The following is a 13,778-nucleotide window of genomic DNA, read 5'->3' on the forward strand; positions in this document are numbered from 1 at the left end:
CAGAAAATTCTTCCCAATTTATCTAAATACGATGCTGATGCCAAAACTGGACAAAAATATTACAAGGAAACTACGGACCAATGGCCTTCATGAAGATAAACGCAAACATTCTCTAAAAATCTTCAGTAACTCAAATCCAAAAATATTTATAAATAATAATATGTCATGATCAAATGATGTTTATGCAGGAGTCCACCTCGGTTTAACACTTGAAATTCAGCCTACGAAGGTTTGCCACCGGAACACAGGTGTCGTAGAAAACACTGCTAAACTTAAACCAAAATGGAAAAGGCAAAGCCTCATATCAACATCGTCGTCATTGGACACGCAGGTTCGGGCAAGTCTACCACTGCTGGTCATCTGATCTACAAATGTGGTGGAATCAGCAAGAGAACTATTGAAAAATTTGGGAAGAAGGCTGCTGAGATGAGAAAGAGCTCTCTCAAGTATCCCTGGGTCTTTGATAAACTGAAAGCTGAACGTAAACATGGTGTCACCATTGACATCTCCCTGTGGAAATTTGCGACCAGCAATTATTATGTGACCATCATCGATACCCCAGGACACAGAGATTTTATCAAAAATACGATTATAGACACATCTCAGGCTGACTGTGCTGTCCTGATTGTCGCTGCTGGTGTTGGTGAATTTGAAGCAAGTCTCTCCAAGAATGGGCAGACCCCTGAGGCATGCCTTCTGGCTTACACACTGGGTGGAAGACAACTCATTGTCAGTGTTAACAAAATGGATTCTGCTGAGCCGCCCTACAGCCTGAAGAGATATGAGGAAATCGTTAAGGCAGTCAGCGCCTACATTAAGAAAATTGGCTACAACCCCGACACAGTAGCATTTGTGCAAATTTCTGGTTGGAATGGTGACAACATGCTGGAGCTAAGCGCTAACATGCCTTCGTTCAAGGGATGGAAAGTCACCCGTAAAGATGGCAATGCCAGTGGAACCACGATGCTTGAAGCTCTGGATTGCATTCTGCCAACAACTCATCCAACTGACAAGCCTACCCCTCCAGGATGTCTACAAAATTGGTGGTATTGGTACTGTTCCTGTGGGCCGCATGGAGATTGGTGTTCTTAAACCAGGCGTGGTAGTCACTTTTGCTCCAGTCAATGTTATAACTGAAATGAAGTCTATTGAAATGCGCCACGGGGGTGCCTGGGTGGCTCAGTCGGTTAAGCGCTGGACTTCAGCTCAGGTCGTGATCTTGAGGTTTGTGGGTTCGAGCCCTGCATCAGGCTCTGTGCTGACGGCTCAGAGCCTGTAGCCTGCTTCGGATTCTGTGTCTCCTTTTGTCTCTGCCCCTCCCCGCTCTCGCACACTGTATCTCTCAAAAATAAATAAACGTTAAAAAAAAATCCACCATGAAGTGTTGAGTGAAGCTCTTCCTGGGGACAATGTGGGCTTCATTGTCAAGAATGTATCTGTCCAAGATGTTTGTCATGGCACTGTGGCTGGTGATAGCAAAAGTGACCCATCAATGGAAGCAGCTGGCTTCCTAGTTCAGGTGCTTATCCTGAACCATCCAGGCCATGTCAGTGCTGGCTATGCACTTGTGCTGCATCGTCACACAGCTCACAGTGCTTGCAAGTTCACTGAGCTGAAGAAGATTGATCGTCGTTCAGGACAAAAAGCTATAAGATGGTCCTGAGTTCTTGCAGTCTGTTGATGCTGCCATCATTGATATGGTTCCTGACAAGCCCATGTGTGTTGAAAGCTTCTCCATCCTCCTCTGGACTGTTTTGCTGTTTTGACGTGAGACAGATGGTGGCTGTGCGTGTCATCAAAGCAGTGGACAAGAAGGCAACTGGAGCTGGCAAGGTCACCAAGTCTGCCCAGAAGACTCTGAAGGCTAAACGAATATTATCCCCAATACCTGTCACCCCGTCTTCATCAGTGGTGGAAGGAAGATTTCAGAACTGTTTGTGTCAATTGGCCGTTTAAGTTGAATGGTAAAAGACTGGTTAATGATAGCAATGCCTCGTAAAACCTTCAGAAGGAAAGTAGAATGTTTTGTGGACCATTTGTTATTTGTGTGTATGTATGTAAGTATGTGGCAGTTTTAAGTTATTAGTTTTTAAAATCAGTACTTCTTAATAGAAACAACGATCTAAAATCTGTCACAGAATTTTGAGACCTATTAAAACAAAAGTTTAGTGAGAAAAAAAATTTGATCTGCCTAATCCACCACGTTAACAGATTACAAAAGAAAAACCATATGATTATCTCTTTAGATGTGAAAAAAAGCTTTGACAAAACCCAGCATCCATTTCCAATAAAAATTCTCAGTAGAGAAGGGAGTTTTCCTAACCTAATAAGGGCATCTATGAAAAAACTGTTGTTAACATGTAACTTAATGATGAAAGACTGAATGCTTTCTCTCAAAAAAATAGAAACAAATCAAGATGTTTGCTTTCACCATTTCTACTCAATCTTGTACTATAGGGTACTAGCCCATGCAATAGGAAATAACAACAAATAAATGGCATATAAATAAGAAAGGAAGTAGTAAAACTCGTTTTATTTACAGATGACATTAAACAAAATTCAATTGTATTTCTACATTTGGGCAATAAGCAATCAGAAATAAAAATTTAGTAAGTACTTTAAAAATAACATTGAAATAATTAGGAATGCATTTAACAAAAGATGTATAAATCCTATACCTGGAACACTATCAGGTGCTAAGATGATTTAAAGAAGGCTCAAATAATTGGAGAAATATATTGTGTTTAGATTAGAAGATACAATATTATCATTTTTTTTAAATTGCTTGATATGTTCAACACAATCATACTTAAAAATCACAGAAAGTTTGTTTCTGGAAACTTAAAACATTGTTCTAAAGTTTACATAGAGATGTAGAAGATCTAGATATTACCAAAAAAAAAAAAAAAAAAAAGAAAAAAGAAAAAAGAAAAAACAAATTTAAAAAGAAGAAATTTTGAGGTCTTCACTACCTGCTTTTAAGACTTACCTATAAACCTACAGTAATCAAGAAAGTGTGATATTGTAACAAATCTGAAAGGAATAATAGACATTACAATAGTAGTAGTGAACTTCAATACCCAGATTTTCAACAATGGGTAGGTTATCTAGCCAGAAAATCATAAAGGAAACATTGGGTTTGAACGATACTTTAGACCCAAATGACCTAAAGACCTATACAGAACATTCTATGCGACAGTAGTAGAATTCACAGTCTTCTCAAACACATATAGAAAATTCTGCAGGATAGATCATTTGTTAGATCACAAAACAAGTATCATCAATTTTAAAAAGCTTGTATTCATACCGAGTATCTTTTTTGGACCATAGTAGAATGAAACTGAAATCAGTAACAGGAGGAAAACAGGGAAACTCTCAACATGTGAAAATTAAACAACACACTCCTGAATAACCAATGGCTCAAAGATGAAATCAAAGGGGAAATAAAAACCTATTTTGAAACAAATGAAACTGGAAACACAACACACCAAACTTAATTGGCTGCAGCAAAGTGGTATTAAGAGGGAATTTTATAGTGATAAATGCCTATATTAATTAAAAAAAAAAGTCTTGGGGCGCCTGGGTGGTTCAGTCGGTTAAGCGGCCGACTTCGGCTCAGGTCATGATCTCACGGTCCGTGAGTTCGAGCGTCACGCTCGGTGCTGACAGCTCAGAGCCTGGAGCCTGTTTCGGATTCTGTGTCTCCCTCTCTCTGACCCTCCCCTGTTCATGCTCTGTCTCTCCCTGTCTCAAAAATAAATAAAACGTTAAAAAAAATTAAAAAAAAAAGTCTTACATAGACAAACTAACTATACACATGAAGGAACTAGACAAACAAGAATAAACTGAGTCCAAAGTTAGGATAAGAAAGGAAATAACAAGATCAGAGTAGAAATAAATGAAATAGGGACTAAAAAGACAGTAGAAAAGATCAAAGAAACTAAGGGTTGATTTTTTGAAAAGATTAACAAATTTGACAAACCTTTAGCTAGACTTGCCAAGAAAAGAAAAGGTATTCAAATAATAAAGTTATAAATGAAAGAGAAGAATTACAAATAATACCACAGAAATACAAAGAATCATGAGAGACTATTACGAACAATTTTATGTCAACAAATTGAACAACCTAGAATAAATGGAGAATTTCCTAGAAACATAAAACCTACCATTTGAATCAAGAAGAAATACAAAGTCTGAAAAGGTGAATAATAAGCAAGAAGAAAAATCAGTAAATAATCCAATTAAAAAACAGGCAGAGGTCTTGAATAGATGTTTTTGCAAAGAAGACATAAAGGTGGCCAAGTACATGAAAAGGAGCTAATATCACTTATCATCAGGGACATGCAAATCAAAACCATAATTATTAATGAGTAAGTTCCAGGAGTCTAATATATAGCACGCAGCCTCTAGTAACCAATACTGTATTGCATACTTGAAAGTTGCTATGAGAGTAGAGCTTTAATTATGTAATATAATGACAATAATAAAAAATGATAATTATGTGAGGTGAAAGATGTGCTAACTAACTTTACTGGGGTATACATTTCATAATGTGTATATGGATCAAATCATCACATGGTATGCCTTAAACTTCATATTATATGCTAATTATATCTCAGTAAAGCTGGGGGCAAAGGTGTGGTATTGGTGTAAAGATAGACAAACAGATAAATGGAATTTAGTGACGATATAAATTCAGTGGTGAAAGGACAATCCTTTCAACAAATGGTACAGAACAATTGCACAGCCACAGGCAAAAAAACTGAAGCTCAACTCTTACCTTACAATGTAAGCAAAAATTCCCTTGAAATTGTTCAAAACCTTAAATATTAAGAACTTACACCCTAGCACTTCTAGAGGATCACAGAGGAGACAGCTTAAGTGATGTTGGCCTTGGGAAAGACTTCTCAAATACAGTACCAAAACACAATTCATAAGATAAAAATAATCAATATGGTAGGTGTTATCAAAACTAAAATCTTGTGCTCGGTTAAGTAAATAAAACTGGGAGAAGATATTGCAAGAGGTGCATCTGTTAAAGGACCTGTATTTTGAGTATAAAAAGTGTCTCTTACAACTTAACAAAAAGAAAACAGTTTAGTAGAAAATAGAAATAGACATTTGAACAGATATTTTTTTTTTCAACGTTTATTTATTTTTGGGACAGAGAGAGACAGAGCATGAACGGGGGAGGGGCAGAGAGAGAGGGAGACACAGAATCGGAAGCAGGCTCCAGGCTCTGAGCCATCAGCCCAGAGCCTGACGCGGGGCTCGAACTCATGGACCGCGAGATCGTGACCTGGCTGAAGTCGGACGCTTAACCGACTGCGCCACCCAGGCGCCCCAAAACAGATATTTTTTTCAAAGAAATTATACAGATGGTAAATAAACACATAAAAAGATTCTCAAGGTCATTAGCCATCATGGAAAATATAAATTAAACTAATCGCCCACTTGAATGACTAAAGTTTATAATGTCTGGCTACATTTTGTACATTTGGTAAAGATGTGAACTTTCATATGCTCCTGGTGGGAATGATAAAACCACTTTGGACAAAAGGCTAGCATTTTCTTAAAAGGTGTATGTACATCTACCATATGATCCAACCATTCCATTCCTAGGTATTTACCCAGGAGAAACAGAGTACATGTACCTAAAAAGGCTTGTACGTGAATATTCAGAGTGGCTCTATTTGTGATAGCTAAAAACTGGAAATGACCAAAATTTTCGTTGAATGGATATAAAATAGAATATCTATACAATGAGAGGGAATGAATTATTGACATGTGCAACATTATGGATGAATCTCAAAATGATTATATGAAGTGGATGAAGCTAAACCAAAAGAGTACATAGTATATAATTTCATTTATATAAAATTACAAAAATGTAGACTAATCTATCATGATAGAAAGCAGTTCAGTTGCCTGGGGATGGGAAGACAGGAGAGGAGGAGAGAGGGATTCTACCACAAGTGCTCAACAAATTTTAGCTATTATGATAATAGTAATTACGGTTATTATTATGAGTCTGTCAACACTCCCCATGTCCCTAAATGGAGAAGGAATAAAAGAGGGGGAAATACTGAGCTTAAATAAAAAATGGCTGAGAAAACCCTGGTATTTGATTTTAATGATTAGATCAAATTTCTTTTATTATGTGGAGTAGGGTATTGAAATTAAGGTTGAGTTATAGAAAAATAGGAAAGGCATCTACTTTTTTGCAAGCCCAGACTATCTTTGAACTATCCTACCTTTTACATGTACAAGCATTTTTGCCACCCCCTTCCCCATCCCACGCACACCATGCCTGTAAATCTTGTTTTGCATTTTCCTGTGTCTGATGAATTACCACTGCATGTTAAGGACCAAAAATCATAGTTCCATATTTCAAAAGCTAACTTCTAAATCTGTAAAAAGCCAGGAGTGAGACTAAAAAGATCACAACAGGAACCACTCACAATTTGTGTGCTGCACTCTGCTTTGGATCCTGTCTTCCGTACTAGGGAAAGTGAACCCTCCCCCCGCCCCCCCCCCCCCCGCCCCCCAACCTCGGCCTGACCGGCTCCCCTGGGCAATCATATATGTCTGTTGACTGGTTGATTTAAAGCACATATGGTTTGTGGTTTCTCCTCTCTGGTGATATCTCTTTATATTTTGTAAACTTAGAGGAAACTGAGGGGCGAAGATTCCAGGGCCTGAAGCAATTTTATCATGCTTTTTACCAAGAGGCTGTGCTGTTTCAGGTAGAGGTGAATTTGGGAATGTGCAGAGCTGTATTGGCATTTTAAAGGTGGGGGCCAAAGCTGTTAACTCTCTTGCACTCATGAGATAATCCTGCGAAACCAAGGTTTGTTGCCCTAAAGGCATTACCATGGGGGAACACTGAATTCTAGTCAATGTTGTTGAGGAAAGAAAATGGAGACTCCAAGGATGTTGTACCAAATGATCCTAATGCTCTCTCAAGTGTATTCCTCTAACAAATGGAAGTTTGGACTCCTGTTTTATATTGTTATGATTGTCTTGCAGTGGGAATGGGAACATATTTATCCATGTTAGAGATGACCCTACGGTGTCCCATTGGCTTTAATACAACACCAAATGGCTTCTATACTAGGAACACTAGAAAAAGAGGCAAGTCATTTCATCACAAAGCTTAAAGCAATTGTCTAAGGTTAAAAGGGGAGTGAAGTCAAAGACAAAGTTAGAGCCCGGGACTTCAGAGGATTACTTCAGTTCTTGTTCTAACATTGAATTGGGATGTTAATGATGTCTTGAAAATTATCAAATAAATAAGAAAAAGATGTACATATATCCTTGACCACATTGAGAAATATGCATTTACTTTATATTTTGCTAACTTTATTCCTCTTTTCATTCAGAGATTGGGAGCGTGGCCTTTGGGGTTTGACTTGCTGGCTCAAATTCCTGTCTGCCACTTGATGCTGTGTGTTTTGAAGGTCCTTCACCTGTATAAAGGGGGAGCTTCAGATTGTTTTTGGGATTATATAAATAATTTATATCAAGTCTTTACCAGTGCCTAGAACAAGGTGAATCCTCAAAATTTAGCATAATTTTTGTTTAATCTCTACACTAGTGCGGAGATTTAAAAAAATACATTATATAGCAGAGTTATAAACCTGAAATCTGTTATTGTCTAGAATTTTAATACGCTCAGTAAAAGTCATACAATTTGGAAACTACTGTATAGGGTTAGGGAATCCTATAATTGCCTTCGATAATGACATAATTTAGAAGCACAGTTACTTTTTGTCTCCTGACCCCACAAAATCTTGGCCTGTGCACAGGACTGGTGAGGGAAATAACCCAGACACTGGTGGCCTGTGCTCTGTGACAATTCATGTGGTGTTGAGGATTTACAATGGAAAGTCACTGTTGCTTTTCAGTCGTGCACATTTTTAATCATTTAGCTAAATGTTCTCTTCTCCATCCTTCTGAAGCTTGCCTTCTTTCTCTACCTTCTATCGCCTACATTTACTTTTAAACATGTTATTGGTGACTGTGCCCTTTCCCTGTTTCCCTGAAAGATTGTGGGATTCTTTCCAGGTTTTTCTAGGCTTCAAATGTAAATAGGAATTAATTATTGACATTTCTGTTTTGTCTCTCTATAGATCTATTATGCCATTTTTCTGTGTAAACCCCAATGTAAACTGTAAAAAACCAAATTCTTGAATTATCCACTAGGTGGGGGCCTTGTTCTTCCATTAAATATAGATTTTTCTTTTTTTCTTTCTTTTTTTTCTGAGTGAAATTTCTATTTTTCCCCTTGTGAAAAGTTGAATGCATCAGCCCTGGTATTACGAACTCTGCTTAAGAAGTCATGGTTATATCTCAGCTCCTTTGAGGGTGACAATGGAGAATTCACTTAAGGAGGGGAGGTGTGTTGATCTGTGAACAGTGTTTAGTTTGCTTTTTTCCCTTTATCCTTCATGGGCTACTTAAATAACACTCTCGCATGAAACACTGTTTTCCACAGAAATGTCATACTCCTCTAAAGACTCAATCTGCGGACTCCCTTTTGTCTCTTGACATAGGTGATTTACCGAAGGATCTCCCCAATGCCCATACTCCTCATTAGTCTTCATTGCTTTACCATTTTGATGTAACTCACAGCAAACCTAATAGTGATATGAATGTTTCTGACATTTTTCAAGAAGAGTTATGAAAAAAGGATGGTAGCTTTTAATGGTCCATTTGTATTTGAATTTTCTAAAGGCTCCAAGGAACCAGAATTGAATTTTATCAAATCCTCATTGTGGCAATATATAGGGTCATTGAAAATTATGGAATGATGGAGGTGCGGTAATTAGTAAGCACTGGCAGAAGTTTAGAGTCCACTCGGATTGGGAACTCTGGACTTGTTCAAAACACAGTGACATTTATCTGGTACTCAGGAAACTTCAAGTTAGGTGGCATGATGGTGCAGCCACTTTGTATAAACAGTTTGACACTTTCTTGAAATAAGAAACATAAATATACCATCCGACCCAGCAATATCACTCCTACTTATCTAGCCAAAGAAATGATGTTATATATCTACCCAAAGACTTGTACGTAAATGTTCATTAGCGGCATCATCTATATTAGCCAGAGAAAGGAAAACAGTGCAAAAGTCCATCAACTAGTGAATAGACAAAAAATGGTGCATCCCTGTAATGCTGTGGTACAGAACAATCAAAGGGCGTGAAGCAGTGATGTGAATTATAGCATGGATGAACTTCAAATACACGTTAAGTGGAAGAAGCCAGACACAGAAGATTACCCGTTGTATAACTTCATTTCAAAGAAAAGGTAAATTTATGGTGACAGAGAGTAAATTACTGGTTGCCTGGGAGTTGCAGTGGGAATGAGAAATACCCGCACACAGGCACGAAGTTCCTTTCTGTGGTGATGGAAGTGTTTTATAATTGGATTGTGGTGATGGTTGCAGTACTCTGTACATTGACTAGAAATTATTGAATCTGTATGCTTAAATCTTATCGTATGTGCAAATCTTGTAAAAATTAGTAGAATAAATCTGAAGGTGAAAGGTTCTTATAAAATCCAGAGAGAGAAACTAAAACTCATTAGAGATTCCAGCCTCTAGGTCATGCCAGCCTCTTGTCTCAAAGTTTCAGAAAAGATTACGAATGTGTGACTTTCATTTCTAGTACTCTGAAAAAAAAAAAACCAGTCAAATGCTCCTGAATCAAAGCATCAGAATTCAAGTTATGGGGCTTGTGTTTGTCAGTGACCTATGATACTTTCCTCTCTAGCACACACAATCTATCACACACCGAATGCAACCAGACTCCATCAGGTCTGGTCCTTTTCTCTCAAGGACCTTATGTTGTTCGCATATCTTGTACAATTTAATGTTATTATTTGGAAGTGAGGTGGATACTAAGAAAAAAATTTTTCCTGGCTTTTTAAAATTATGATTGAAATTTTAGTTAGTTAATAGATGGTGCCATATTGATTTCACAAGTAGAATTCAGTGATTCATCACTTTTGTACAATACCCAGTGCTCATCACAAGTGCCCTCCTTAGTACCCATCACCCATCCAGTCCGTATCCCACCCATGTCCCTCCATCAATCCTCAGTTTGTGTCTATGGTTAAGACTCTCTTGTGGTTTGTTTCCCTTTCTTCTTTTCTCCCCTCCTCCTATATGTTCATCTGTTTTGTTTCTTAAATTCCACCTTTGAGTGAAATCATGTATTTTTCCTTCACTGATTGACTTATTTTGCTTAGCATAGTACATTCTATCTCTATCCATGTTGTCGCAAATGGCAAGATTTCATTCTTTTTTATGGCTAAGTAATATTCCACCATAGTTAGATGATATAGATAGATAGATATAGATATAGATATAGATATAGATATAGATATATCACATCTTCTTTATCCTGGCTAATTTTGGGCAGACTATAAACCTTGTTTATCTTTCTCAGTATGCCTTTGAGACCTTCCTTTCCCATTGTCTGACCTGAACAATGTTTTTTTTTTTTCTGACATCAGTGATGATGAATTAATGGCATGAAATGGGTTTAAAAACTCACTCACTTAAGACATAAATCTTAAGGAAAATATATAAAATGGAAGATTATTCACAAATATATTGGTTAATCTCACTTATAGAAATGAATTTCTTCTTACTGCCCCTCCCAATAGCATTAATAATTGTGACTATTTGGGAATTAGATATCACCCTATAGTAAACTCAATTCCTTGGTCCAAACTTTCTTTCACTCAATAACTGAGGACTTATTATGTGCCAGGCTCTGTACTAGGCCTGGCTCTGGTGTTACAGCAACTAACTCATTACAGTTTGTCTTCAAAAGCCATCCTTGAAAATGATCTTTGGGGCGCCTGGGTGGCTCAGTCGGTTGAGCGTCTGACTTCGGCTCATGTCATGATCTCATGGTCTGTGAGTTCGAGCCCCGCATGGGGCTCTGTGCTGATAGCTCGGAGCCTGGACCTGCTTCAGAATCTGTGTCTCCCTCTCTCTCTGCCCCTCCCCCACTCATGCTCTGTCTGTGTCTCAGAAATAAACATTAAAAAAATTAAAAAAAAGAAAATGATCTTCAAAACAGAATAAACAGATAATGATCAACTGAGGTACAGAAAAACTTAGAACCTCTATTTACCTTTTCAGAAAAAAATTCTTTATTTCTGTTTCTTAGAACATACATCATACATTAGCACAATAGAACATATGTATAGTTTATAAATCATAAAATCCACCAATATGAAAAGTGCATGAGGTTTCAATCAAAAATATTTTCAGACCTCTGGTTTAGCACATTAGTGGTACTAACCTCTGGCTTATGAGAAATCTTAGACCCTCTGTCTCCTTGTCGTATTTATTAATCCCCCCACATGCAGTAAACAGTAAATGGTAAACATAAGTGAAAATGGTACGCTTACTATTTAAATTCAGCTTCAAGAGAAGTCGCTCTCCCTCTACCCCCTCAATTACTTTTTTTTTTTGCTCTTAAGTGCCTTATAGATAGGAAACTTATGGCACTAACATGGTCTCGTGGTCAATAAAACAAGAAACTAAGCAATTACAGCACCACATGGGTAGGGATAAGTATTAGGTGTGTTGGCAGCCCCCTGGGGGCATGTGAGCCAGTTCTCAGGGTTAGGAGACATGTACATAGAAACATGGTAGCAGAGAGTAGGCAAAGCTTCTGGGAAGACTCATGAGCACCCAAGCATCCCAGGATCAAGAGAGAGTAGGTGAATTGGGGGGAATTAAACCTGTGGTAGAAGTGTGGTGCATACAGGTATAAGGGTGAGATACAAAGCATGAGAGCCAAGCAGGACTAGACCATGAAGAGCCTTGTTAAGAAGTTTGGCTTCCTTCCTGACGGCCCTGGGGAGCCAATGACACCTTGTAGGCAGAGACATGACATGGTGAAGGATGTGTTTTACAAAGACATCTCTCTAACTGCAGTCTGATAGTATGACCACATGTGCTAGCTTTCCAGGATGGATCTAATTTCTGTTTATTGTTCTGTAAATATCATTAGTGCCTGTTTTCAAGCATAAAATTTTGTTTTAATGATGTATGGTTTTCCCAAGAATGGACTGAAGGAGGCCGCGTAGCAAGAGGATCTTGGCTGCACGTGGGTGCGGTCTTCTGGAGGAGAGATGACATCTTTTATTGAGTTAGTGATAGGATGCGCAGGGCAGAGGACAGATATGAGTCGTAGTGGTATTTAAGAAGTACATACAGAGCAGGTGATGGTTGATTTGATATGAAGGATGAGAGAGAAAGACAAAGGTTGTAATACCCAGCTTTCTCCTCTGGTAGCTGGGTACATGGTGGGCTGTTTACTGAGATACAGAATACCAGAGGATGGTTAAGTTTTGGGGATGGGGAATTGATAACTGAATTTTGGGAACTGTGGAATAAAATGTCTGATGAATATGTAAGAGATCTGGTTTTGCTGTATGGATCTGAACTTCTGAATAGAATTCTGAGCTTAAGATAGAGATTTCAGGGTTGTCTGCCTAAATATGGAAGCCAAAACAACATGAATGGATGAGATGGCCCAGACTGGGTCCACAGAGAAGAGAAGAGGCCTGAGAAATCCAACATTTGGTGGATGAGCCAAAGAGCAGTAGCCCCAGGAGAAATGGTGTGAACGAGGCAGAGAAATAGGAAACAAGGAGCTGTGATGTCCTGGTACCAAAGAAAGGGGCTATTCCAAATGGAGGAAGATGTCAACAGTGTTGAAGGCTGTAGAGAGTGAGGACTGAAAATACCCAGTGGATCTGACAATAGGGTGACCTTGCAAGAGAGTCTCAGTAAAAATATGGGACACATATAGGACTTGAAAAAGTCGAGTGGGAAAACACCTCTTTCTAGAAATCTTAATACTTAAGATTAAATTGTAAGTATCTCTGTTAATCAAAAAGAGAGAGTAGTGGATGAATTAATTCCTTCATTTTATTAGCTAACGCATTCCATTTCCTACAAAACAGAACAATCGACCCAGTTAAGATATGTGTGTCCTTATAAAAAAGCCCACAAGGATGTTTAGAATGTTTGACTCTAAAGAAAACTAGCAAGAAAGATCTTTACTATCTGTGTGAAAGAAGTTTTAAGGTCTCTGTAAATGTCATTACATAGTCTTTAACAAGGCCTGCTTTTCCTATAGAGAAGGCTGAAACTTGCTGTAATTTTCCTTTTTCTTAGAGCCTAAATGCAATCAATTACCTGCTGGCATTTGCCCTGCACTATTTTTAGAACTGCTTTTTAGAATTATCAGTAATTGTCAAATGCCTGGACAGTTAAATGCTGATGGAAGAAACGCATACTATGGGGGTGCAAACTCAGACAGGCATGGGAGTTCAGGCCCCGGTAGCAGATAGACCTGATTCTGCACCAAACCTCAGTTTCCCCATCTGTATGTGGAAGTTAATAGTTGTTCTCATCATAGTGTTCTAAGGATTAAGCACTTATTTGCCCGGTCCACAGTGGCCACCCGAATAAAAGTTCACCACTAGATCAATTATTGTTTCTTTTTCTCTTTTTTCTTTTTCCATAAAATGCCATTTCAAAAAGGCTTTGTGTGTATAGGAGAAGCCATTTCAAGGTCAGGATTAAAGTCACTATCAGAGCTGTAAGAAGAAGGTTGATAGTGCATTTATCAGCAATATTCATTTGCCTGTTGTATTGAAACTCAGGGATAATCTTCTTAGTGTCAGTCAACCCTCTTCTGCTTCTACCGTGCATGAGCAGAAACTCGACTGTCCTTTCCTGC

At 38.2% G+C, this 13,778-nt stretch overlaps 1 pseudogene; it reads left to right on the plus strand.

The window, feature by feature from the left end:
* The first annotated feature begins 282 nt into the window (after positions 1-282).
* On the plus strand, positions 283-1,956 carry LOC125164724 (elongation factor 1-alpha 1-like; annotated as a pseudogene).
* The last annotated feature ends 11,822 nt before the right edge of the window (positions 1,957-13,778 follow it).

The sequence above is a fragment of the Prionailurus viverrinus genome, chromosome B1, assembly GCF_022837055.1.
Source record: "Prionailurus viverrinus isolate Anna chromosome B1, UM_Priviv_1.0, whole genome shotgun sequence".
Taxonomy (NCBI): domain Eukaryota; kingdom Metazoa; phylum Chordata; class Mammalia; order Carnivora; family Felidae; genus Prionailurus; species Prionailurus viverrinus.